The 23,506-nt window shown below is 34.7% G+C and overlaps 1 non-coding gene across 1 annotated transcript; it reads left to right on the top strand.

Annotated features, from left to right (window-relative positions):
• The first annotated feature begins 5,331 nt into the window (after positions 1 to 5,331).
• On the top strand, positions 5,332 to 5,438 carry LOC137776024 (U6 spliceosomal RNA). Its single transcript, XR_011076146.1, has one exon. It is a non-coding gene; the product is annotated as a U6 spliceosomal RNA (small nuclear RNA).
• The last annotated feature ends 18,068 nt before the right edge of the window (positions 5,439 to 23,506 follow it).

The raw sequence follows: 23,506 nt of genomic DNA, 5'->3' as shown, positions 1-23,506 counted from the left end.
AGGGTACAAAATTAATGCACAGAAATCTCTTGCATTCCTATACACTAATGATGAAAAATCTGAAAGAGAAATTATGGAAACACTCCCATTTACCATTGCAACAAAAAGAATAAAATACCTAGGAATAAAACTACGTAGGGAGACAAAAGACCTGTATGCAGAAAACTATAAGACACTGATGAAAGAAATTAAAGATGATACCAACAGATGGAGAGATATACCATGTTCTTGGATTGGAAGAATCAATATTGTGAAAATGACTATACTACCCAAAGCAATCTACAGATTCAGTGCAATCCCTATCAAACTACCAATGGCATTTTTCACAGAACTAGAACACAAAATTTCACAATTTTTATGGAAACACAAAGGACCCTGAATAGCCAAAGCAATCTTGAGAAAGAAAAACAGATCTGGAGGAATCAGGTTCCCTGACTTCACACTGTACTACAAAGCTACAGTAATCAAGACAATATGGTACTGGCACAAAAAACAGAAATATAGATCAATGGAACAAGATAGAAAGCCCAGAGGTAAACCCACGCACAAATGGTCTGCTTATCTTTGATAAAGGAGGCAAGAATATACAATGGAGAAAAGACAGCCTCTTCAATAAGTGGTGCTGGGAAAACTGGACAGCTACATGTAAAAGAATGAAATTAAAAAACTCCCTAGCACCATACACAAAAAAACCCTCAAAATGGATTAAAGACCTAAATATAAGGCCAGACACTATGAAACTCTTAGAGGAAAACATAGGCAGAACATTCTGTGACATAAATCACAGCAAGATCCTTTTTGACTCACCTCCTAGAGTAATGGAAATAAAATAAAAAATAGACAAATGGGACCTAATGAAACATAAAAGCTTTTGCACAGCAAAGGAAACCATAAACAAGATGAAAAGACAACCCTCAGAATGGGAGAAAATATTTGTAAGTGAAGCAACCAACAAAGGATTAATCTCCAAAATATGCAAGCAGCTCATGCAGCTCAATATTAAAAAAACAAACAAACCAATCCAAAAATGGGCAGAAGACCTAAATAGACATTTCTCCAAAGAAGATAAACAGATTGCCCACAAACACATGAAAGGATGCTCAACATCACTAATCATTAGAGAAATGCAAATCAAAACTACAATGAGGCATCACCTCACACCAGTCAGAATGGCCATCATCAAAAAATCTACAAAGAATACATGCTGGAGTGTGGAGAAAAGAGAACCCTCTTGCACTTTTGGTGGGAATGTTAGTTGATACAGCCACTATGGAGAACAGTATGGAGGTTTCTTTAAAAACTAAAAACAGAACTACCCTATGACACAGCAACCCCACTACTGGGCATATTCCCTGAGAAAACCATAATTCAAAAAGAGTCGTGTACCACAAAGTTCACTGCAGCACTCTTTACAGTAGCCAGGACATGGAAGTAACCTAAGTGTCCATCGATAGATGAGTGGATAAAGAAGATGTCGCCCATATATGCAATGGAATATTACTCAGCCATAAAAAGAAATGAAATAGAATTATTTGTAGTGAGGTGGATAGACCTAGAGTCTGTCATACAGAGTGAAGTAAGTCAGAAAGAGTAAAGCAAATACCGTATGCTAACACATATATATGGAATCTAAAAACAAACAAACAAAAAATTTTTCTGAAGAACCTAGTGGCAGGACAGGAATAAAGATGCAGACGTAGAGAATGGACTTGAGGACATGGGGAGGGGGAAGGGTAAGCTGGGACGAAGTGAGAGAGTGGCATTGACATATATACACTACCAAATGTAAAATAGATAGCTAGTGGGAAGCAGCCGCACAGCACAGGGAGATCAACTCGGTGCTTTGTGCCCACCTAGAGGGGTGAAATGGGAGGGTAGGAGGGAGATGCAAGAGGGAGGGTATATGGAGATATATGTATACGTAAAGCTGATTCACCTTGTTATACAGAAGAAACTAACACGACAATGTAAAGCAATTATACTCCAATAAGACTTAAAAAAAAAAAAAACTACAATGAGGTATCACCTCACACTGGTTAGAATGGGCATCATCAGAAAATCCACAAACAACAATGCTGGAGAGGGTGTGGACAAAAGGGAACCCTCTTGCCCTGTTGGTGGGAATGTAAGTTGATACAGCCGCTATGGAGAACAGTTTGGAGGTTGCTTAAAAAACTAAAAAGAGAACTACCATACGACCCAGCAATCCCACTACTGGGCATATACCCAGCGAAAACCGTAATTCAAAAAGACACATGCACCCGAATGTTCATTGCAGCACTATTTACAATAACCAGGTCATGGAAGCAACCTAAATGTCCATCGAAAGACAGTGGATAAAGAAGATGTGGTACTACATATATACAATGGAATATTTCTCAGCCATTAAAAGGAATGAAATTGGGTCATTTGTAGAGACATGGATGGACCTAGAGATTGTCATACAGAGTGAAGTAAGTCAGAAAGAGAAAAACAAATATCGTATATTAACACATACATGTGGAATCTAGAAAAATGGTACAGATGAACCAGTTTGCAAGGCAGAAATAGAGACACAGATGTAGAGAACAAATGTATGGACACCAAGGGGGGAAAGCGGGGGTGGGGGGTGGTGGTGGTGGGATGAACTGGGAGATTGGGATTGACATGTATACACTAATATGTATAAAATAGATGACTAATAAGAAAAATATATATATACTCAAAGACAAATAAAGGTGGCATAACTACTTCAGATTAAAGGAGACTAAACAGACATTGCAACTAAATAAAATGACATTGCATAATAGACCCGGTGGTAGTGGGGTGGGAGAAGAGAATATTTACATATTCTCCAAGCATCTTTTCACAGATTACTTAAGTACACAGTGAAGAAACCTGGGAGACATCACTTAACCAAGTGATCAAAGCAACACCTGGTCTGGGATTTTCTTTTGCTACAGAGGACATTATTGAGAAAATTAGCAAAATATGATTAAGGTTTGTAGATTAAATAAGAGAATTGTACCAATGTTAATCTCCTGATTTTGTAAATTTCTCCTGATTTTCACAATTGTGGTTGTGAAAGAGAATGTTATTATTTTTAGAAAACACACACACACACACAAAACAGGAAATACTTCTCTGTTTTATGGAGATATTTAGGAGAAAATGAACAGCATGTTTTCTACTTCACTTTCAGATGACTGAGAAAATAAAATGTGTGAGAATATATATACCCAATTGAAAACATGTAAATGTACATTCATTCTCCAGTTTTTTGATATAGGGCCAAGGCTATTCCTTTTTGATTGGTTTCACTGACTATAGTTCTGCCTCCTTATTCTGGAATAATCTTACATCTATAGAGGGTTGTCTAAGATAACCAGTTTTAGATTCTTTCAAATAGAGTCAGAGCTTAAACACATTTTTCAAGCAATCTCTATGTAGGGTCTGTATAGATTTTTAGGTTTTTTGCTAATCTTTTTCAATTCCTGTTCACATTTAATCCCATAACATCTTTTTAGTCACTCACTTTTCCAAGATGATTCACTCTTATATAAACAACTCTTCATTGAATTCATATCTTATCCATTAGTGAAATGTTTGTTAACTATGTAGAGAACGTAAGGGTGGAGAGCCTAAAATGTCTTGACTAGTGACGATGTCTCTAGATAAATATTTTTGGAAGAAGGTCCCAAGGGATATTAGTAATAATAAAATTAAAATAATGACGTTCACACCCACCAGCGCCGTGACGTTTCCAAGGCTGACCATAAAAGGCCAAAAAGTGGGCAGTGGCCCAATTCCTGGAAATCTTGACCCCTTCTCCAACACAGTTGGAATAATCCTCCAACTTATTAGCCTATGAAATTATCCAGCCCATAAAAACGAACCACCACATATTTCAGGGCCTTTCACCTTCTGAGATGGTCCATACTCTGTGGAGTGTGTTTCTCCCAGGGCCTCTCTTACCTTTTGAGACGGACTGCATTCTGTTTATGGGATGTGTGTCTCTCTAAATAAATCCACTTCTTACCTATCAAAATTAATTAATTAATTGATAATGTTCCAAAAGTGAAGTAAGGTGCAATGTTACATGGATCTCCCCATCACTCCCAACCAAGTGATAATAACAATGAACAGCATCAGTTGTTTTGTATACTGGGCAGACTGTTATGAACGATACTAATTAGAATATTTGGCACTAACCTATTAAGAAAAATTTATAATTGAATCTCATTAGTCTACTCAGAAAATGTACCAAGCAGTTTTCTTTTTTCTTTGTTGAAGTGTAGTTGATTTACAATTTTGTGTTAGTTTAAGGTGTACGGCAAAGTGATTCAGTTATATATATACATTTGTTTTCAGATTCTTTTCCATTATAGGTTATTACAAGATATTGAATATAGTTCTCTGTGCTAAACAGTAGGTCCTTGTTTATCTATTTTATATATAGTAATGTATATCTGTTAATCCCAAACTCCTAATTTATCACTCCTTCCACTCAAGTAGCTTTCTAAGTGCCGGGAATATATCAGAGAACAAATTCTCTCCTCATTATGGAGCATATATTCAGATGTGGCAAGTGGGGGAAGGGAGATACTGACAGCCAGGAAAAAATATGCCAAATAAATAAGTAAATTATATTGTATGTTAGAAAGTGAAAGTTATATAGATTAAAAGCAAAGTGAATCCAGCAGTGGAAATATAAGGATGGGAAATTATTTTTTTAATAATTATGGGAAAGACTCACTGAGAAGCTGACTGAGTTGCAATTTGAAGAGGGTGAGGGAATTAATGTTCAAGACAAAGGAAACAGCTAGTACAGTGGTCCCAAGGCAAGACTATATTTGGTGTGCTTGAGAAATAGCAAGGTGGCCAGTATGGGTGAAGATTAATGAGTGGGGAAGGAATAGAAGTAGATTCAGAGAAGTAAGGAGGGCGGTGGTGGTGGGAGCTGGTCAGCCCCCTGCAGACCACTTTAAGTAGTTCAACTTTTACTCTGAGTGAGATAGAGAGCCTTTGGAGAATTTCAAGTAAATGAATGACACGATCTGATTTAAACTGTAAAAGATTTACTCTAGTCATCTTGTTTAGAATAGATACTAGGGAGGGGTAAAGAGAGTTAGAAGGCTGAGGCAGGATTCTAGGCATCAGATAATGATGACTCTGACCAGGGTCATTGTAACAGATGGAGATATATTTCTAAAGTAATGCAAATAGGATTCCCCAAAGAGCTGGATATAAGATATGGGAGAAAGAGAGGAAACAAGGACAACTCCAAGAATTTTTGTCAGAAGAACTGAAAGTTGGTGGTGTTGCCATCAAATACCTTTACTGTGACAGTGAGTGCTTGCTTTGGCAGAACATATACTAAAATTGGAACGAAACAGAGAAGATTAGCATGGTCCCTGCACAAGGATGACACACAAATTTGTGAAGCATTCCATATTTTTGGTGAAAGACTTGTACTCAGAAAGCTATAAAACACTGATGAGAGAAATCAAAGGTGACATAAACAGATGGAGAAATATGCCATGTCCTTGGATTAGAGAATCAATATTGTGAAAATGACTATACTACCCAAAGCAATCTACAAATTCAATGCAATCCCTATCCAACTACCAATGGCATTCTTCAGAGAATTAGAACAAAAAATTTTACAATTTGTATGGAAATGCAAAAGACCCCAAATAGCCAAAGCAATCTTGAGAATGAAAAACGGAGCTGGAGGAATCAGGTTCCCCGACTTCAAACTATAATACAAAGCTACAGTAATCAAGACAGTATGGCACTGGCACAAAAACAGAAATATAGATCAATGGTACAGGATAGAATGCCCAGAGATAAACCCACACACATATGGTCACCTAATTTATGACAAAAGAGGCAAGAACATACAAGGGAGAAAAGATAGCCTCTTCAATAAGTGGTGCTGGGAAAACTGGACAGCTACATGTAAAAGAATGAAATTAGAACACTCCCTAACACCATACACAAAAATAAACTCCAAATGGATTAAAGACCTAAATGTAAGACTGGACACTATAAAACTCTTAGAGGAAAACATAGGAAAAACACTCTTTGACATAAACCACAGCTCTTTTTTGACCCACCTCCTAGAGTAATGAAAATAATAACAAAAATAAACAGATGGCACCTAATGAAACTTAAAAGCTTTTGCACAATGAAGGAAACCATAAACAAGATGAAAAGACAACCCTCAGAATGGGAGAAAATATTTGCCAACGAAGGAACTGACAAAGGATTAATCTCCAAAATATACAAGCAGCTCATGGAGCTCAATATCAAAAAAACAAACAACCCAATTAAAAAATGGGCAGAAGACCTAAATAAACATTTCACCAAAGAAGACATACAGATGGGCAAGAGGCATATGAAAATCTGCTCAACATCACTAATCATTAGAGAAATGAAAATCAAAACTACAATGAGGTATCATCTCACACTGGTCAGAATGGCCATTATCAAAAAATCTAGAAACAATAAATGCTGGAGAGGGTGTGGTGAAAAGGGAACACTCTTGCACTGTTGGTGGGAATGTAAATTGATACAGCCACTATGGAGAACAGTATGGAGGTTCCTTAAAAAACTACAAATAGAACTACCATACGACCCAGCAATCCCACTACTGGGCATATACCCTGAGAAAACCATAATTCAAAAAGAGACATATACCACAATGTTCACTGCAGCACTATTTACAATAGCCAGGACATGGAAGCAACCTAAATGTCCATCAGCAGATGAATGGATAAAGAAGATGTGGCACATATATACAATGGAATATTACTCAGCCATAAAAAGAAACGAAACTGAGTTATTTGTAGTGAGGTGGATGGACCTAGAGTCTGTCATACAGAGCTAAGTAAGTCAGAAAGAGAAAAACAAATACCGTATGCTAATGCATATATATGGAATCTAAGAAAAAACGGTACTGATGAACCTAGTGGCAGGGCAGGAATAATTATGCAGACATAGAGAATGGACTTGAGGACTCAGGGTGGGGAGGGGGAAGCTGGGGTGAAGTGAGAGAAGCATCGACATATACACACTACCAAATTCCAAATAGATATCTCGTGGGAAAGCAGCCACATAGCACAGGGAGATCAGCTCGGTGCTTTGCGATGACCTAGAGGGGTGGGAAAGTGAGGGTGGGAGGGAGGCTCAAGAGAGAGGGCATTTGGGGATATATGTATGCATATGGCTGATTCACTTTGTTGTACAACAGAAACTAACACAGCACTGTGAAGCAATTATACTCCAATAAAGATGTATAAAAAAAATCTGACAGTGAAAACCTAGAAGCCATATTGGTAACCCATGGACTTTTCCTATTTACCTCCTGTAATGCCTACTATTACTTTGGTTAGAAAAGTTCTGCTGAAAACTTTTAATGTCTATTTCAGATTGCCTTCTTTATTTTCTTTATGGAGTTGGCTGTGCTCAAAGAATTAGAGCTGAGCTTGAATCTGAATTAGAATTGGTCCCCAGAAGTACTCCATTCAGACTTACACAGCAGTCTATTTTGGCACATTTCTTAGTGGCTGTTCACACTTGTTCTCTAACAATTTTTTCCTAGCATCTAAGTCAAGTTCTTGATCTGGTGGCCAACATAACAGATGTCATTAATCTTGATCATAAAAGCTGTCACACAATAATTACAGTAAATTATTTTTTTGTTCATTTGTTTAGGGTTTGTTTGTTTTTTACCCACTGACCTTTGGTGGTTACTATTTAGGCACTTGTTTCTCTGTGTATTTATAAGTTGAGCTGATTGACAGGTCATGATCTATATGAATGATTCTTCTTTCTTTTTATCCATACTCTGATGGTTTTCATGTACTGATAATTGCAGTCAATGTCAAATCTCTCAAAATTTCTTCCTCTCTGACCTAGTTGCTTGGCAGAAAACCTAGAAGTCATCCACACCACTCCATTATCACTCTCATCCATAACCAAGTCTATTTTCTTCTTTATTCTAATATCTGTTAGCTACAGTCTCCTCTCAATGTGCACCACACCTGTTTCAACTCATCCTTAACATTTCTTTCTTGAATTACTTGTGTAGCAAATACAGCAAAAATTACTTATTTAAAAGCCGTCTATAGTTACTTCAACATTCTAGGAATTGCAGAAGTCATCTTTAGGGGCTCATTTGTTTGGAAAAACCCATTAATGGACCTCTGATTATAAAAGCTAAAGACACGTAGCTGAAACTAGTAGGAAGGCTCTACAAACAAAGCAAAATAATTATCCTCAATGTGTGTCAAGATTATTATTTGGCTAAATTATGATGGATTATTACTATTTTTATATTTCTTACTCTTAGAAGCCCTGGGACCTGGTAAAGCAGTAATATTAGAGAGAGACATCTGATTTGAGTAGAAACAAGTTCCAGAAACATGACAGAATGTTAGAGGAAGCCCTGTGACAGGGCAAGGTTAATAGACACAAGGGAAAGCACTATCTGAAACTCAATTTTAAGTTTTCAGTTTTGTTTTCCTAATGATTTTTTAAATCTTTATTTAAGAATTATCTGCAGTAATATTAGGAAGAAACATGGACAAGAGAACAGAAGTAATGCTAAGTAAGGAGGAGAGGTAGTTTGAGGGGTAATCAAAAGATGTAAACATCCACTGAAAAGTTTGAGAACTTTTAGGCACCGGGACTGAATTCCTTGACGGATCACAGGGGAAAGGCTCAAATTACAGATGTTTGGGTATTAAAAGGAAAGTTAACTTTAGATGTGTGGGTATTTTGTGCCCACTTGGGATACACAGCCTGCTTTCAATATTGTTCTTTGTTCTCTTTCTGAGCTATCATTCTGTCTTTCGTATATAACCATATTTCCCTCCTGACTAACCTCTTTCATTAAATCCCTATTATCTTCTATACAAAGTAAAGACTGCTTGCTTGTCCTTTTCTCCTTAACTTCCAAATGTAAATCCTTCCATATCTTTAGATAACCTATATTTTATTCATCCAACTTCCAAGTTCCTTAGCGTGTCATATTTTCACATGCTTCAAAGTCTTTGCACTAATTATACCTGTGATGGAAATATTTCCTCCCTTATCTGAATGACGATTATTGATGCAGTTACAGATTTAGCCCAAGACAGAGCTTTCTTGATCCCCTTTATGTCGAGTTAGGAGATACTTATCCATGCTCTCAAAGTATCCGTGTACACTGCCATCAAAACCTATGCCAGACTCTGCTGTAGTTGCTGATTTTCTTGTTTATGGTGTCATGTTCATCTATGAATTCTTACCAACTATCCCAGATACTAGCATCTACTGGGTGTTCAGTAAATATTTCCTAAGTAATCAAATCAATAAGTTATAGTAGTTGGGGAGACACATGATGTTATAAAAAATACTCATTTACTTTTAATATAAAAATAAAATAGTATAGATTAGTCATAAATTAAATACAATTCAATTTTTGTTTTATCACTTCAGAACTTTAAGTAAATGCGTAGATGTATGTGTACAAATACAAGTATTTTCAGATATTTGTAAAATTTTATCATATTGTATCATAATATTCCTGCTTCTCTCACTCATAAAATAGTATGGGTTTTCCCAGTCAGTACATAGAAAGTGAATTATTATTTTTAACAGCTACATAAAATTCCATTGAATGGATGTTCTAAATTTTATTGACAATTGTCTCTTGTTAGACATATGCTTATTTCAAAACTTTCACTATCCTAAATGACTATGCATATTTATATTTGCCTACTTGTCCACTTGTTTCCTCTGGATCTATGCCTATGAGTGAATTCATAAATATCTTGGACTTAAGTGTTTAATAGTAAACACAGGGGGAAAGTCTGTGCTGTGTACATTTTGTACCCTTCTTATGGATATAAAAGGCTGAGGTTTTCTGCAAGTAACTGGGTGTGATGTTCCTGGTTTTTGCAACAGCTGCTTTCAAAAAGGGAAGAACATTACACTCTTCTGAAAAGAATCCATTTATGAAAACATTCATCTCTATGCTGACAAAATATAAAGCAATTTTACCAGAATGAATATAGCTCACATACCACTTTTGGATTTCAACAGGAAGAATAATTTTGGTTGCCACCTAACTTACTACTCTTTTTTTTTTCTAGAAAGAATAAGAGAAATGATTCTTTTCACCATAAATAAGTGACAACATCCTTACACAGGGAACATTAACAATAAAAAAAGATACAAATATCTCAGAACCCCACCAAGTTATATTTGCCCACTTGTACTGGCACTTTATTAAGGATTTAAGTTTTGCTTGAAGTTCAAATTTTCCCTTCTTTCCAATTTCTTCATCCAAAATACAAGTTTCTGGCCTCTGGGATTATGTTCTTCATGATGGAAAGGCATTGTATGATTTGCTTTCCCTTAAGGATTTCTGGGATCTCTTGATAAAGACCTCAAAGAGTTTTCTAACTCTGAAGTAGGATATGCTTAAATGGAAAGGAAAGTGGGCATGGAGTCAAAATGTCACTGTGTCAATCCTTGTTCATCTACATAATAAACAATGTTGGGTAAACCATTTAACTTATTTAAGCCTCAGTATTCTTATCTGCAAGATGAAGAAATTATTAATTATTTCACAAGGTAGCGGGCAAGAGTACATGAAATGTACAGCACATTACCTGAGTAAAGAATGAGTCATTTGCGACTGTTAGCAGACGAGATTAGCTTGTCTTTCACAAAAGCCTTAGTTTCCTCCTCTTTGTTCTTTTGATGTCAGAATTCAGTATTTAGTATTCCTCTTTGTCCCTGGGAATAGGTTTTCCTTCCTCATGTTCAATATCTGATTTTTAGAGTAACTTTTCCTTCATTTTAAAAGAAGAAGTCTAATACTTTCCAATTTTGATACCCATTTCCCAGACCTTATGATTTTGCAGAAAGGAAAAAGACTTCTGCAATGTCTGCTTTCTCTTCTGGATATGCTATTCTGTAGCCCCCTCATACTGGCAATCCTGCTATTTTGTGCATGTATAACAGCACCAGCAAATTTTAATAAACCAAAGGAAGTGCCCTCTTTCCTGCATTCTTGCCTAATGGCTACAACTGGACTCTACTCCTGCCTCATATCCTATGTTTCTGTTTTTAATACTCAAGGGAACGCTTGCTCTGTCCTGTGTCCTAATCCTCTCTTATTTGGTCAGCCTGCTATTTCCCCCAACTTTGATCATTCTTATACCTTCACTATTTATTGGACCTAATTTTTAAATGACCTACTTTTATATCCTGCTTTTTTATTCTTTTAAATTTAAATCATATATGCCTGAATTTATTATTGTGGGCAACTTGGCCACAAAATAATCCAGCTGTGAAAGCCAAAGCATCCAGCTCAGAAGACACTTTTAGAAATGCAGTGAAATTCTACTATCTGGGAGGGTCTCTGGGGTCAACTTCTAATATAATAATATCCTCAGCATAAATATTTTCCATTTTCTTCCATTTTATTACTTATTTACTCATATAATTATTTAAAATAGGGTTATCTTATATTATTGAACTGGAATTTGTTTTGAACCTCTGAGTATCAAGAGCAGAGTTAATAAGTTCTGCTTTTTTAATGCTCTCATAAGACTTTTTTTGGTAACTCTCTAAGTTCTAAATTAGATAGTAAATTCTTCGAGGGCAGGGATCATATTTATTTTTATTTTGCGCTTAGGACAGATTCTGGCGTACACTGAGCTGCATTAACTAAATTACATGGACTAATAGATCCATTAAATGAAAATTTTCTCCATGGTCTACTCAGACATTATCTTAGAACAAGACTCAAATGAGAGATTGTATAAAAAAAAACTTTTAAACAAAATATTTTGAAATTACAGGATATTCTTTTATTCATTTACTCAGTAAACATATTTTCATTTCGTGCCCAGTATTATGTGCCAAGCTCAAAAAAATTACTTACATTGGAGTAGTTTTTAGCTTTATCCTGTGACTTGTTTTGTTAAACTAAATTTTGTTTTTGATAATTTATTCTAAGATTCATATTCTACATGTCTATTGATATTTTTCTATCTCTTGCAATTTTCCTTATGGGCCTTAATGACACAGTTTTACCTAGTATTTCATTCCCAAATCTTGACATTTTTAGAACTATGTTTTTCTTTACCTTTCCTGGGAGTTCCACATGCTATTGCCTATTTATTTGGTAAAGAAATTTCTGCTAGATTGATTATTAACAGATCTTAATGAGCTCATATGTTATTAATCTCTGATACGATGTTTGCATTTTTGTCTAAGAATCATCTCATTAAGTTTTTTCACCATAATAGTTCATAATTCAGATATAGTTTTCACCTAGGTCAAGTTGCTTTCTGTGCATACATATTTTACTCTTACGTTTGAAGAAGTAAATTTTGACACATATTTCAATAATCGTTTGAAAAAAAAAAAAAAAAAAAAAAAAAAAAAATAATCGTTTGATCCAGATGGTTAAATTTTATAAATATCTTCTCACCCAAAGGTGAAATTTTCAACATCTGAAAGTAATTCTAGTAAAAACTGTTGAAATGTATTTCTTACATAGTCATAAAGTAAATTGTAGGAAATGCTTTGGCAAAAAGTGACTAGAAGGTAAAAATTCATGTATGATTGGAAAACTTTTGAAAGGGGTTGAAATCAGAGAAAAAGCAAATAAAAATCAGTGGAACTATTTTTCTAAATTAAAAATAAAAGTAAACAGTCAAAACATTCTAGAATATGTTTCTCACATACTGATAACTAAGATTTACAGTGTTGCAGTGCCAAATATAAACCTCAAATATGCAGGAAGATTTAAAAAGGTGTTTTTTAAGATGCAAGAAACTTGAATGAACTTTCAGGTACTGTAGCAGAATAGCAGGGCTCACACTTCTCCTTTCTCCTCTTATCAGTTCAACCGAGAAGGTCCTGAATTCAAACTCATGTTGACGGTGATTCCCTTTACTTCTCAGAAAAGGGGATTGGTTAAATCCATAAATCGTTTCTTGTTTCTTGGAGCCATATATGCATGTGCTATGTCAATAGAGTACTGAAATTAGCAACCCTGTAGGGCTTTCATCTGCTCTGCATTGCTGTTTTTTTTTCTCTTCACTTGTCTGGTGTCAAGTTAAGTAAAAAATTATCTTTCTTGTCTAATTTCTAAGACAAGTTGAACTTTTTTATGTTCCTTCAAGATACATATTATTCCTCTTTTTGAAACCACTAACCCTTAACTCTCCTTTCAGTCAAACTTTTACTGTATCTGTTCCTGGAAATTGCAGTGGCCAGTTGCAAAATAAGAGAATTGTCATCTATCACATTTCTTTAGAATGTTTTCACAGGGGCTAGAAGGAAATATTTACACAATGGTCTGGTGAAAAAAAAAAAGTGGGATGGCAATAATGGGAAGTGGCCCCTTTCTTGTAGGATTGCAGTGTAATTGCTTCTGAGATTAGTAAGAATGATGAATTGTTACACAGTGGTGGGGAAGTTCTGAGTGGGTGACCCAGAGAGACATTGTTGTTGGATTTTGTTCTGCTCTAGCTTATCTCCCCTGGCTGTGATCACTGCTGAAAAAAATGAAGAGATAGGAACCATTTTAAATGATCTCAGTCCTCGCCTGGGCTCTCAGTTCTGTCATTAGGCTCATTCTACCACAATCTGTGCTATGTCACTTTCTCATATTTCACATAAAAAAAAAAAATCACTTCACTGAAGCGCTTCTCACCAAATTCCTTATTGACCTCTACATCACAAATCAAAAAACTCTTGCCAGCCCTCATTTTATTTGATATATCAACATTATTTGACACATGGACTATTTTCTTTTTGTTTGTTTGTTTCTAATATTTTATTTTCTTGAGTATAGTGTTTCATTCTCCAGGATTTTCTCATATATACCTGAACATTTCTCCTCTCTTTTTCTTTGAAAACTTTTTCTGCTTTATTTAACCACTCCATACTGGAGTTTCTTGTATGTTCATCATTACCCATACTCTCGTGGCAAGTGACCTCTTTGATTTCTGCGTCTTCAATTGCCATCTGCATACTCTCAAGCTTACATCTCCAGTCCAGATTTCTCCTCCATGATTCTTAATTGCACATGTATTGTTTACTTATTGCCTTCTCTTGGATGTTTCAAAGAGATTTCAAATGTCACATGCCCAATTTTGAACTTGCTACCGTTCATTCCAAATCTGCCCTTTTTCCATCCAGTGTCTTTATCATAGTTAATGATAACCTTATCTGTTGTGCAATCCATAATCTTGAATTCTTTCACCCCTTCACCATCAATCATCAAGGTTTATCTTTTAGACTACCAGAATGTATTTTGCCCATATCCACGTGTTTTTTTCTCCCTCTATTCTTGGATCTCAAGAAGACATAATAGAATCACTGATATCCTTGAGCTATGGCACATTGTCATTATGCGTACATGTGTACACCTTATTTATTTAGTCAGTCAGTCATTTATTTCTAGGAATAATTAAATGCTGTTGAACCCACTGCTACATCCAACATCCATACCATATGTCATTTATTACTGAGCCTCGTTAAAGCCTCCTATCTTGCATTATTACATCTACTTTTGCCCTTTTGCAAGCTCTTTTTATAATGTAGCCAGAGTAATTGTTGAAAATAGAAATTTGACCATATTACTATCTTGTTGGCTACCACTCAGGATCTTCTTTATGCCCTTAAGAAAAAGTTCTTAACATGGCTCTGAGTGTTCTGTGAGATCTGTCCCTGCCCTGCCTCTAAACTCATCAAATGCCAATCTCATCCTCAGTTTCTATGTTGCAGCCATACTGCATTTGTAACTCCTTCAATGCAACAGTCTATTTCTTACCTCATGAACTAGAAACATGCTTTCCGTTCTGCCTGGAGAAACTTCTGCTCTCTTATGGTAGCTATATAACTCATCCTTCAGAGCTCACCTTATAGGACACTTTCCCCTGGATGTCATACAAACCCTCTAGAATTGGTTGTTAGAGGTTAAGTCCACTTGCTATGTTCTTGCCCTCTATATCACATAGAACAATTTATTTGCTTATGTTTATGTCTATCATCCCTCCTAGACTATATGCTCAATGAAATGAGATGCCTTGAATGAATGAATTCCTAATGTATCCCAAGAAACTAACAGTATTTAATACAAGTAGATGTTTAAATATATTTGTTTATTAAATGCAAAAATATAAAATATGGAGTGGAAACCATATTGTATTGAGTTTAGCTGGGTGAAAGGAAAAGCAAATTGTGAACAAAAACTGCTTTCTCACAAAGAACTCTTAAAAAGGAAAAGCTGGAATTGCAAGTCTTTGCTGAAGAATATTGGGAAACTCAAATATCAAATGCTGAGGAATGTCAAGTATGAACATGAAATCTCAGCTACCAGGAATAGATCAGAGTCTAGAGTTAAAGCAAAGAGTTTATATTACAGGATGTGTGGTGGGAAAAGAGCAAGAAAAGATTGAGAACAAGAAGAAAGGTCAGTGTCAGATTATCCATAACGTATTCAATAACTGCTGTGTACAAAAAGTGTAGTTGTGTTTGACTAGCTTAAAGAACAAATGCAAGGCTAAGCAAATGATAATTTTCAAGGGGATCGTGAACATGGAGGGGCATCCATAGCATTACTTGGTAGAGAAAAATAATTTATACTCAATATGGGTGTAATCTAGGCCAGTTGTAAACCATAAAAGTGTGATATTAGGTAGGTTAGCCATGGCAATTGTTGGATGGAGTAGAGAGAAAGATATCTAGTCTGTGGCTGGTGATAAAATGGTACAAAGACAACATATTGCTTTTGTCTCATAAATATCTGTTGGAAGGCAGGACCCCCAGTTTTGAAGCACTCATTGATTTGGAGAGGAAGTCAAGATAGTAAGTGAAGCATAAGTGGATCATCTGGAACAAATTACTGGAACTGGTACATGACAAAAACTATCACAAGGCACGAACAAAAGCAGAAGTCCATTTACTAGAATTGGGGGAAAAGAAAATCGGTGTATGATGGAATCAAAGCCAACTATTTGTCAATAAGCAGCCTGTAATGCACTATTTATACACAACAAGCATCACATTATGCCAACATCCACACTTTATATGTTCAACGTAAATGATGAGTTTGCAAGTGTGAAGCTTAAATTTGTACTCAATGTGCTAGAATATTAGGGAAAATAATCTGAGAAAAAGGACAATATTGAGTTAATTAAAGTGAAGAGCACAAAGGAGTCAGAACACATTGCGCTCTGGGGTTTTGAGGGGAAAAAAAATCAGATATATGGGACAAAGAACTTTCAAGGAAAGCTGAAAAATAATAGTTGAAGAGTTTGAAACCAAGGGAGCCCTGTCACTCTATCACAAAGGATAGTTAGGTCTAGATGACCATTCTTCATGAACTGCAACAGAAGACTAGATAATTAATGGACTGTTTATTCAGTGATTGGTAGCGCCTAAAAAAAGAAAAATTGATCAGCATTACAAAGAGACTATAACTCAGGCAAATTAGAAAGAGAACACAGATATTCTCAACAATTGGGTGGTGGAAGGCTGAGTAAGGCATGGGTGTGTTTCATGATTTGTATAATAATACTATAAATCTGCAATTTGTATGTAGAGATTTTTTAAAACAGCAATACAGAAGTTTATTTCATTATAAAAACACTAGGTGATTCTAACAAAGCTAATGACTTCATTTAGGGAAGGAATAAATGGGAGAATGGACACAAGGACTTTGCTAACAAGCCCAAAATCTGTTCCAAAATCCAAAATGAGTTCCAAAATCTGGTACCACCTCTTTCTCTATTCCTGTTCCTTCTTCCTTTTGCCATGCACAAGCCCATATAAAAATATAAAAGTTTTCCTACCAAATTATCTTCTAACTTTCAGGTGCACTCAAAGTTTTTCACATCTTCAGTTTTCCCCAAAATGGCTCTCATTGAAGGGTTTGCCTTGCACCGTGTATTGCTGTAAACCTGAAAGATGGGGCTAAAGCTAGAGTTTTCCCTTTTCTTTATCCTCCATCAAAAAGCATTCAATGCGACTTCTCTGTTGGCGCAGTGGTTAAGAATCCGCCTGCCAATGCAGGGGATGCGGGTCCGAGACCTGGTCCGGGAAGATCACACATGCCGCAAAGCAACGAATCCCGTGCGCCACAACTACTGAAGCCTGCGTGCCTCTTGCAGAACAACTAAGCCTGTGTGCCGCAACTACTGAAGCCTGCGCACCTAGAGCCCATGCTCCACGACGAGAAAAGCCACCACAATGGGAAGTCTGCGCACCGCAACAAAGCCCCAATGCAGCCAAAACTAACTAAATAAATAAATTTATTTAAAAAAAAAAAAGCTCACTAAGATTTTCTAAACAGCTTTATTGAGGTAAAATTGATATACACTACGCTGCACATACTTAAAGTGTTCAATTTTTTATTTTTGATAAACAGGTGTGTACCTGTGAAACTATCAACACAATCAAGACAATGAACATATCAATTACCCTCCGAAAGTTGCGTCATTTTTACCCCTTGGTGTAATCCCTCCTTTTCACCCTTCCCAATCTATCCCTAAGCAACCACTCCTTCCAGACACAATAGATTAGTTTGCATTTTCCAGAATTCTATATAAATAAGATCGCAAAGTATAAGATTCATTGCTGTTGTAACACGTATCAACAGTTCATTCCTTTGTAATGCTGAGTAGTAGTCTCACTGTTCGTTTACCCATTTACCAGTTGAAGGACATTTGGTTTGTTTCTAGTTTTTGCCCATTACAAATAAAACTGGTGCAAACATTCATGTACAAGTCACTAAATGGATATATGTTACCATTTCTCTTAAGTAAAACCTTAGAAGTTTGTTTAGTGTTCAAAAAATAATTGCCAAATTATTTTTGAAAGTGCTTACATCATTTAAATTCCATTAAGACTGTAGGAGAGTTCTAGATCCTTAACATCCTCAGCAACATTTTATGTAGTCAGTCTTTGTAATTTAAAACAGTCTATTAGGTATGTAGGTGTATCTCATTGTGGGTTTACTGATAATTTGCATTTCCTTATGGACTAATGGTGTTTCGAATCTTTCCGAGTGCTTTTTGCCATCCTGTACATTCTTTGGCGAAGTGTCTGTACAAATTTCTTGCTTATTTTTAAAATAAGGTTGGTTGTTTTCCTATGATTGAGTTTTGAGAATTTTTTATGAATTTAGAGTACAAGTCCTTTATCAGATACATGATTGGCAAATACTTCTCCCAGTCTGTGGCTTGTCTCTCATTCTTTTGTGACTTTTAAAGAGCAAAACTTTTTAATTTTGATGATGTGCAATTTATCAAATTGTTGTCTTCATTATGGCAGTTTTATAAAAAAAACTCGAAATAGGCTAGTGTTAATCCTCCAACGTGTTCATCACTTTCAAATTTGTTATGGCTATTCTAGACCCTTTGCAGTTCCAAATAAAATTTAAAATCAATTTTCCAGTTTTTATGAAAAAATGCTCACTGGGATATTGGTTCCGGTTACATTGAATTTAGAAATCAAATTGAGAAGCATTGAAATCTTAATAATATCTTCTAACCCAAGAACGCAGTATACCTCTCGAATTATTTAAGTCTTCTTTAATTTCTTTCAGGAATATTGTGTAGTTTAGAGTGTATAGGACTTTCACTTTTTTGGTCGAATTTATTCCTAAATATTTTGTATAATTTTGATACTACTACAAATGGAATTTATTTTTTCAATTTTAATTTCTGATTTTTTTGTTGCTTGATTTTTGTATATTGATCATTTATCCTGCAACCCTGCTAAACTCAATTACTAGTTCCAGTAGTCTTTTTGTAGATTCTATTAGATTCTATTCTATTAGATTGTAATCGTCCTACACAGACGATTGTGTCATCTGCAAAACAAGACTGTTTTACTTCCTTTTCAATATGGATGCTTTTATTTCTTTACCTTGACTGATTGTACTGGTTAGTATCTCCAGTACCATGTTGAATAGAAATGATTAAAATGAACATTTTTGTCTTTTGATCTTAAGGAGAAAGCATTCAGTCTTCCAGCATTAAATATGATTTTAGCTGTAGGTTTTTCATAGGTGCCCTTTATGTACCTAGTTCCCTAAGAGTTTTTATTGGGAATTGATACAACACTTTGTGAAAGGCTTTTTTACATCTATCAAGTTGATTGAATTATTTTTCTGTTTAAGTATCTTAATATAATGAGTTGTGTATAATGATTTTTGAATGTTAAATTAACCTTACATTTTTGGGATGAACCCTGCTTGGTCATGATATATTATCATTTTATAAATTGTTAGATTTTATTTGCTAACATTTTGTTTAGAGTTTTGCATATATGTTTTTGAGAGATATTCATATGTAATTTTCCTTCCTTATAATGTCTTTTTCTGGTTTTGATATCAAGTCATATTGGCCTCATAGAACATGTAGGAAAGTAGTCACTACTTTTTATTTTCTGGAAATGTTTGTTTAGAATTGTTTTTTTTTTTTTTTCCTTAAACATTTGTTAGAATTTACCAGTGAAGCCAATGGGAGTTGGAATATTCATTGTGGGAAGATTTTTAGTAAGTTTAATGCATATACATATATATGTATTAGATGTATGTTTATATTTTTTCAGGTTGTTTCTTCTTCAGTGGTCTTTTGTAGTTTGTGCTTTTTAAGGAATTTGTCCATTCGATATAAACTGTCAATTTATTGGCAAAGAGTATTTATACTAATTTATACTATACCCTTATTTTCATTTAATTCTGTAGAATTTCCAGTGATTCCCATTCTTAATATTGGCAATTTGTGCCTTTCTTTTTCCTAATCAGGCTAGTTTTAGTTCTAACCATTTTATTTGCATTCTCAGAGAACCAGGTTTGGGTTTCATTTATATTCTCTATTTTTCTGTTCTTTATTTCATTGATTTCAGCTTTGATCTTTAGTAATTTCTATCTTCTACTTACTGGGTTGAATTTTCTCTTCTTTTTCTAGTTTCTTAAATTGATGCCATTAATTGAGACCTTTCTTCTTTTTTAATATAGGTGTTTAGTGCAATAAATTTCCCCTTAAGTACTGTTTTAGTGACGTCCCACAAATTTTGATGTGTTGTTTTTTCATTTTTATTCATTCCTAAATATTTTTTAATTTCTTTTTTGATTTTTCCTTTTTGAACCCAACAGCACATTAAAAGGATCATACACCATGATCAAGTGGGGTTTATCCCAGGGATGCAAGGATTCTTCAATATATGCAAATCTATCAATGTAATACACCATATTAACAAATTGAAGAATAAAAACCATAAGATCATCTAATAGATGCAGAAAAAGCTTTTGACAAAATTCAACACCCATTTATGATAAAAACCCTCCAGAAAGTAGGCATAGAGGGAACTTACCTCAACATAATAAATGCCATATATGACAAACCCACAGCCAACATTGTTCTCAATGGTGAAAAACTGAAACCATTTCCACTAAGATCAGGCACAAGACAAGGTTGTCCACTCTCACCACTGTTATTCAACATAGTTTTGGAAGTTTTAGCCACAGCAATCAGAGAAGAAAATGAAATAAAAGGAATCCAAATCAGAAAAGAAGAAGTAAAGCAGTCACTGTTTGCAGATGACATGATACTATACATAGAGAATCCTAAAGATGCTACCAGAAAACTACTAGAGCTAATCAACGAATTTGGTGAAGTAGCAGGATACAAAATTAATGCACAGAAATCTCTTGTATTCCTATACACTAATGATGAAAAATCTGAAAGAGAAATTAAGGAAACACTTCCATTTACCACTGCAACAAAAAGAATAAAATACCTAGGAATAAACCTACTTAAGGAGACAAAAGACCTGTATGCAGAAAACTATAAGACACTGGTGAAAGAAATCAAAGACGATACAAACAGATGGAGAGATATACCATGCTCTTGGATTGGAAGAATCAACATTGTGAAAATGACTATACTAGCCAAAGCAGTCTACAGATTCAATGCAATCCCTATCAAACTACCAATGGCATTTTTCACAGAACTAGAACAAAAAATTTCACAATTTGTATGGAAAAACAAAAGACCCTGAATAGCCAAAGCAATCTTGAGAAAGAAAAACAGAGCTGGAGGAATCATGCTCCATGATTTCAGACTATACTACAAAGCTACAGTAATCAAGAGAGTATGGTACTGGGACAAAAACAGAAATGTAGATCAATGGAACAGGATAGAAAGCCCAGAGATAAACCCATGCACCTATGGTCACCTTATTTTTGATAAAGGAGGCAAGAATATACAATGGAGAAAAGACAGCCTCTTCAATAAGTGATGCTGGGAAAACTGGACAGCTACATGTAAAAGAATGAAATTAGAACATTCCCTAACACTATACAGAAAAATAAACTCAAAATGGATTTCTTCTTTGACCATTGGATTATTAAAAGTGAGCTATTTTGGTTTCCAAATATTTGAGGTTTTCCAGAGATATTACTGTTATTGATTTCTACTCCCATTGTGATCAGAGAAGATATTTTGTATGATTTGAATTACTTTAATTTGTTGAGAATTTATTTATGCCCCAAAACATTATCTATCTTAGGAAATGTTCTGTATGCACTTGAAAAGATGTAAGTTCTGTTGTTATAGGAAGAAATATTCTGTATATGTTGTTCAGGTTATGTTGATTGATAGTGTTGTTCTGTTCTATTCCTACTGATTTTCTGCTTACTTGTTTTACAAATTGTTGAGAGAGATTTTGAAATATCCCACTATAATTCTGGATTTTCTATTTCTCCTTGTAGTTTTATAAGTTTTTGCTTCATGGATTTTGAAGCTCTGATGTTAATTTCACAAACATTTAGGATGGATATGCACTCTTGATAAATGTACCATTTATCATTATGAAATGATTTTTTTTATTTCTGGACATATTTTTTCTCTGAAATCACTTTGTGCTAATTTTAACATAGTCACTCTGTCTTCCTTTAAATTGGTGTTAGTATGGCATGTCTTTTTCCAATCTTTTACTTTTATTCTACTTTTTCTTTATATTATTTAGACATTATATAGTTGAATTTTGATTTTTAATCCAGTCTGCCAATTTCAGCCTTTTAATTGGGTGTGCTCTATTTACATTTAATGGGATTATAGATACAGTTGGGTACAAATCTACTATCTTGCTCTTTATTTTCTACTTCTCCAATCTATTCTTTGTTCATTTTCCCTCTCTTTTACGCCTTCTTTTGGATTAATTAAATACTTTTTATGATCTCATATTATCTACTTTATTGGCTTATTAGCTATAACTCTGTTTTATTATCTTAGTGGCTGCTTTAGGTTTATAGTATACGATTTTAGCTCACCATAGTCTGCCTTTGACTACTTTACACAGGATAAATAAACTTTATAATAATATTCTTTCATTTGTGTTTTCATCCTTTGTGTTATTATTTTCATACATTTTCCTTTTACATGTTATAAGCTCACCTTGTATAGCTGTTATTCTTGTTTAAACAATCAATTATTTTAAAAAATAAATAATGATAAAAACCACATATTTACCTATGTAGTTACCATTTCTGGTATTCTACATTCCTTGTGTTGAACCGTATTTCTATCTAATACCATTTTTATTCTGCCTGAAAGACTTCCATTAACATTTCTTGTGGTGTGGGTCTACTGGTGATGAATTATTTCAGCTTTTTAAAGTGAAACAAAAAATCTTAAAATTTGTATGGAAACACAAAAGACCCCGAATAGCCAAAGCAATCTTGAGAAAGAAAAATGCAGCTAGAGGAGTCAGGCTCCCTGACTTCAGACTATACTATAAAGCTACTGTAATCAAAACAGTATGGTACTGGTACAAAAACAGAAACGTAGATCAATGGAACAGGACAGAAAGCCCAGAAATAAACCCACACACCTATGATCAAGTAATCTATGACAAAGGAGGCAAGATTATACAATGGAGAAAAGACAGTCTCTTTAATAAATGGTGCTGGGAAAACTGGACAGCTACATGTAAAAGAATAAAATTGGAATGCAACTTCTTAAGACATTGATTGAAAGTCTTACCTGAGCAGGTAACTTCTTGTAAAAGAATAAAGTTAGAACACTCTCTAACACCATATATAAAAAATAAACTCAAAATTGATTAAAGACCTACATGTAAGACTGGATACTATAAAACTCTTAGAGAAAAATGTAGGCAGAACACTCTTTGATATAAATCACAGCAATATCTTCTTTGATCCATCTCCTAGAGTAATGGAAATAAAAACAAAAATAAACTAATGGGACCTAATTAAACTTAAAAGCTTTTGCACAGCCAAGGAAACCATCAACAAAACAAAAAGGCAACCTACTGAATGGGAGAAAATATTTGCAAATAACATGACCAACAAGGGGTTAATATCCAAAATATATAAACAGCTCTTGCAGCTCAACATCAAAAAAAAAAAAAAAAACCTGATTTAAAAATGGGCAGAAGACCTAAATAGACATTTTTCCGAAGAAGACATTCAGATGGC

The sequence above is a fragment of the Eschrichtius robustus genome, chromosome 13, assembly GCF_028021215.1.
Source record: "Eschrichtius robustus isolate mEscRob2 chromosome 13, mEscRob2.pri, whole genome shotgun sequence".
NCBI classification, from domain to species: domain Eukaryota; kingdom Metazoa; phylum Chordata; class Mammalia; order Artiodactyla; family Eschrichtiidae; genus Eschrichtius; species Eschrichtius robustus.
Note: the sequence above shows the minus strand (reverse complement) of the source record. Positions and strands in the feature narration are given on the sequence as shown.